Raw genomic sequence first — 5,132 nt, forward strand, 5'->3', positions numbered from 1 at the left:
TGAGGTAAGCTGTCAGGACAGACTTCATCTTAACACTAGGATGTCTCTAGCTCCACTGGAATCCTCACACCTTTAGATACAAAATAAGGTATTTGGTACCATAGTCTCCATCCATAAACTGTCCTATTTCTTGTGGGTTCAGATTCATTCCTCATCCTGAAAAAAGGTGTCTTTCTGCCCTATTGTAGCACTCTCACCCATCTCCTGCTACTCTCTTTTTAGATCTGATTCCTCTGGGAGGGTGGGTATACCTCCACTCATGTTTTGTTGTCCAGGTAGGAAAGTGGACTAAAGTGAATGTAAATTTCCCACTAACTGAAAAGTATCAACAGAGTTCTTAAAACTAGAGACTGAGATTGTATTCTTCAGGCTTCAGCCCCTCTTCCCCTCCCCAGACTCATCAGCTTAGCTTCTATCTGTAAGTGATACCCTGGATGAGCCCAGAGCTGTGTGTTCTAAACCCACATATGGAAGCACTCACTCAAGTACATAATTCATTCTATTTATACTACTTTGCTTTGTGGGATTTTGGCTACTCTTTAGCCCTTTAACCAGATTACTAATGAAGGATGGAATTAGATGACACTCAATTAGGTAGGGTTTAAACAAAATGGGTGCTTGTGAAGGTTTAGAAAGGAAGGTGGGATGACTCAATGAAACTTGAGACTATTGGGATGTTGATGGCTTACAGGGTGCATTTATTCCCTGGTGTAGAAGGTAGTCCACCTTCTCCCTAGCTCAGGTAATAGATTAAGTATTTGAAAAAAAACTAAGCAAAAAGAAAAGGCAAAACAAAAATGAGGGCATTTCTTATCAGAACTTCCTAATATATAATATGGACTAAGCAGTCATTGAAGTAGTTACCAGAATTTGTATTATTTGTTTAAACTTCATAATGCTCATTTTATAACTTAGTGATGGTTTTGTCTTGGAGTACAATAGGTGAAATGTTAAAGAGCAAATTGAAGGCCATAGTCTTGTATATACAGAGAGATTGCTAGGTGTAGATCTTGATGCCAATGTATTAGTAGACTGAAGCTCAGGAAGGTAACTTCTCTAAGATCACATGGAGTAAATGGCAGAACATGAATTTGCACCCAAGTCTGTCTCCCCCTATGGACATCTCAATCTCAAGTTCTTCAGATCTCAAAGGAAAGAATTAATTACTTGCTTTCAAGTTATCTGGCACCTCCTCCTATACTACTAAATGTTCTGCTGGCATCTGATTTAACTGGCTTAATCTATCTAATATTACTAATACATTTTAAGTAAGGACACTGAAGTTCACCATCACCACTAGGACATTTTGGGAAACACCTGAGTTTTAAATAACACTCACCAAATTCCAATATTTAAATCAATCAAGTTCACTTGTTCCTGGTTATAGACTGAGGACTGAAGGTCTTTTTATGGTCAGAGCAGAGGGGAGGAAGAATAGCAAACCAAGGCCAGGACTGTTAGAGGAATCTGTTCTTGGGATCTGTATCCTAGTTGAAGGGGTAGACTGATAACTGCCTGGAATCTGTCTTTAGCAGGCTCTGGGTAGTGCCTGAGACCCAGCTGCACAGGCCCTGAGGGTGGGGCTAGGAATTTAGAGTAGCCTACATTTAACTGTTTTTGTTGACCTGTTGCTGTATGGAGATGAAGAGGAAAAGGTTTATACTAGCTGAGGGACTTGGAGTGTTACAGAAGCAAAGCACTGTTACTATGTCAATAAAATGAATTAAAATTTTGAAACAAAACCAAAGAGATAGTAGAGAGAGAAGGGAGAGAAAGAGAGAGAGAGGTAAAAAGGATTCAGTAGGGGAACTGAGAAGATATTTTAAGCATTCTAGCTGGCCATCTACTTAGCAGTTTTTCTTAATTGGAGTGTGTGTGTGTGTGTGTGTGTGTGTGTGTGTGTTTGTGTGTGTGTGTGCGCCTTGGCAAACCTCATGTATTCTTAATGCTTATGCATTAAGCCTTTCTTTGAGAACATAATCTCTACTACCATTTTAACCAAAATTGAATATTTAGATTAATTTACCCCATTTACATCTCAGGCTTCTTGCCTACACAGTTAAACCCTACAAGTTGAAGTTTTTTCACAGGTTTTCAAGTCTCTAAAAAATTAACTACATGTTAATCCTGAGTGTGAAAATCTTATTTTAAACCTATCTTTACATACTTTCTACAATTTATGGCTGTAAAATTAAGCTATAAGAATTACCTTTTTTATTTGGTTCAATATTTAGTATGTAGTGTTTACTTATTGGATAGAATTCTATCATAGAAGTTATGTTCAAAACATGGCAATTATTAATTAAATTATTTGAATTCAATTAATCACATTGAGTAAATATTTACATACTGATTACTCTTAAAATATACTAATAATCCACATATAATACCTGCTTGTACAATCTGTCAACAAATTTTATTATGCAGATTAGTTGCTTGGAATTCTGAATCTCAGTCCACACTTGAGTTTTAGCATGAATTGTATCAAATTGTATTGTTCGATATATGTTTACCCTATTCAGAGGAAATTTTTAAAAAATAAAATGAATCAGTGTCTAAGAAATAAAATTGAACATCTCTAATATACTTCTAATGGTAGCAAGAACAAGGTCCTCTAGGACCATTCAACACAGTCTCTTGGAGAGTAGAGCATTTTGAAGTTAGGCATGGGTGATCAAAACCAGACATTTCTTCCTACATCAGCAATACTACATCTAGACAAGTCAATGAAAAAACCTTTAAAGACTTATAAGAATGTTTTAAATAAAAGGAAACATAAATTTTTCAACATATTTCAGTCCAGAGGCACTAAGATAACTTTATTAATACTTAGTCAATTGAGACTTTCCTGCCCCTGAATAATTTTCTTTTCCTCCCTTGTCAGTCTCCCTACCCCAGGGTCTCTTGTTAGCTTTTCCTATTGTAGGCTGCCAGTTTCAGATGAAGATAAGACTGTGGTAACTTTTGACACTTAGATTAATATCATAGACTTGACATTTTAAGTTTTGGGCCTCTCTAAATACTAGGGACATGTTGTATTATCTTAGAGTGAGAAGAAAATTCATGAATCTCAGTGTGTTTTCATTTAAACACTGACTTTGCTCATGTTAATATTAAATAAGCAACAAGAGAAAAAAATCAAATTTCTATGTTAATTAAGTCTCACTTGCATAAGAACCAATTATATTTAACCTCATAGAATGAGGTTCAATTTTTTTTAATTGTAAGAAATAAAATGAAGAAATTTGTAAGTATTCATTGGGAAGGATGTAAACCCATTTGCCTCTTTAAATACCGGACTAAGACCTTTGCAAATGTGCTTTCAGGGATATGAATATCTACTCTAGTTCCAGAAATATTTGGAAACTCCAGTACAGTATTATGATATGTTGTGTAGAGTTGATTGCTTTTTATAGGCTTGAATCAATTAAAGTAGTTCTTCTTGGTTCCAATGTAATGGTCATCATAAGACCTGGCTCTGAAATTCCATGACAGTCTTTGACTGTGAGTAGACAAAGTGGTGTGAATTGTAAATATAGGTGACGTTGCCTCCAAAATTAAAACAGAAGTATAAAATATTCTAATATGAAGCTAAAAGTCCAAAGTTGAGAAACACTAGACCTTAGTTTTTCATTCCTGGAGATTCCCGGGAAATCTGACATCTGTAGTCTGCATAAAAATGCTAAATTGTAAAGGAAGTTTATATTAGAATTCTCACACAGAATTTGCCAACTGAAGTAATATTTACATACACTGTAATTTTCTCATGGAATTTTTCACTTCTGCATTCTCTAGAGTACAGATCAGAGGGTTGAGCAAGGGTGTCCCAATAGTATAAAACATGGCCACCATCTTGTCCACTGGAAATGTGGTTGGAGGGAGAGTGTATGTGAAGATACATGGAACAAAGAATAAATTGATAACAATGATATGGGAGGTGCAAGTAGAGAAGGCTTTCCTTCTTCCTTCTGCACTCCAGTTTTTCAGAGAATGTAAAATGAAAATGTAGGAAATAAGAAGGATTACAAAACTCACCAGGCATATGGCCCCACTATTAAATACTATCAGTAGATTAATGACATAAGTGTCCATGCAGGCAAGTTTCAACAAAGGTTGTATATCACAAGAAAAGTGATCAGTTACATTGGGGCCACAGAAAGGTAATTTCAAAGCCAAGCATAACTGTGCCAAAGAATGGATAAAAGATCCCACCCAGGCCAGATTCACCAATGAATGACATACATCTTGGTTCATGATGGTTGTGTATCTCAGAGGCTTACAGATGGCCACATACAGATCAAATGACATGAGGATGAGCACCAATATCTCCATACACCCAAAGAAATGCCCTGCAAAGATCTGGATCATGCACTCACTGTAGGAAATGGTTTTCTTGAGGAAAGGACATCCACACTCAATCCTGGGGCTGTGGTTATAGAGAAGCAAGCCCCAGAAAAGGTCAGGTAGAATAGGAAGGAGTACGTGGAAATCCCAAGTATCTGGCTTTTTAAAATAGTCACCACAGTTAAAAAATTCCACAACTGAGTAATGAGGTAAAGAATCAAAATATTCCAAAAATTATCTTCTGCTTTCCAGCATCTTGTGTCAACCCAGACAGAATGAATTCAGTCACACTGTTGTTATTGACCATATCTGTGGCAGCAGGAAACACGCAGTTGAGATTTAATCTGACAATAGAAGCAAAGAAATTATATCTTGAGCCTTTCACGGACTAACTTTTGAATTCCTAGGTTGTGCTCCCTGATATGATAAATCATGAATTTTTGTAAATCTGAAAATTCCAGGACTGTATAAGAGTCATACATTGATTCGGAAACACATTTCATTGAAAAAAAGCTTTTGCATTTGAGGAATAAGAAATAAATATCCCTAGGATATTTGATTACTCCCCAGACTGAGAACTGAAGAAGTTGCTTTTTTGTATAGGCAGCTTCTTGCATTAAACCTTTGTGTATCAAAAATGGAGTGCAAATACTTTATTCAAAATTTCCAGAAGAATTTCAAATTTTTATAAACACATATATACACATAAGCATGTACAATTTTTATGTTAAACATTTTATCCATTTTCTGAATTCTGAGAAGCACTATTCAACACACCCAGGCACTAA

At 35.9% G+C, this 5,132-nt stretch overlaps 1 pseudogene; it reads right to left on the bottom strand.

Moving 5' to 3' along the window:
• Positions 1 to 3,744: 3,744 nt before the first annotated feature.
• On the bottom strand, positions 3,745 to 4,651 carry LOC109676233 (olfactory receptor 4C11-like; annotated as a pseudogene).
• Positions 4,652 to 5,132: the final 481 nt, after the last annotated feature.

Source organism: Castor canadensis, chromosome 1 (assembly GCF_047511655.1).
Source record: "Castor canadensis chromosome 1, mCasCan1.hap1v2, whole genome shotgun sequence".
In the NCBI taxonomy this organism is placed as follows: domain Eukaryota; kingdom Metazoa; phylum Chordata; class Mammalia; order Rodentia; family Castoridae; genus Castor; species Castor canadensis.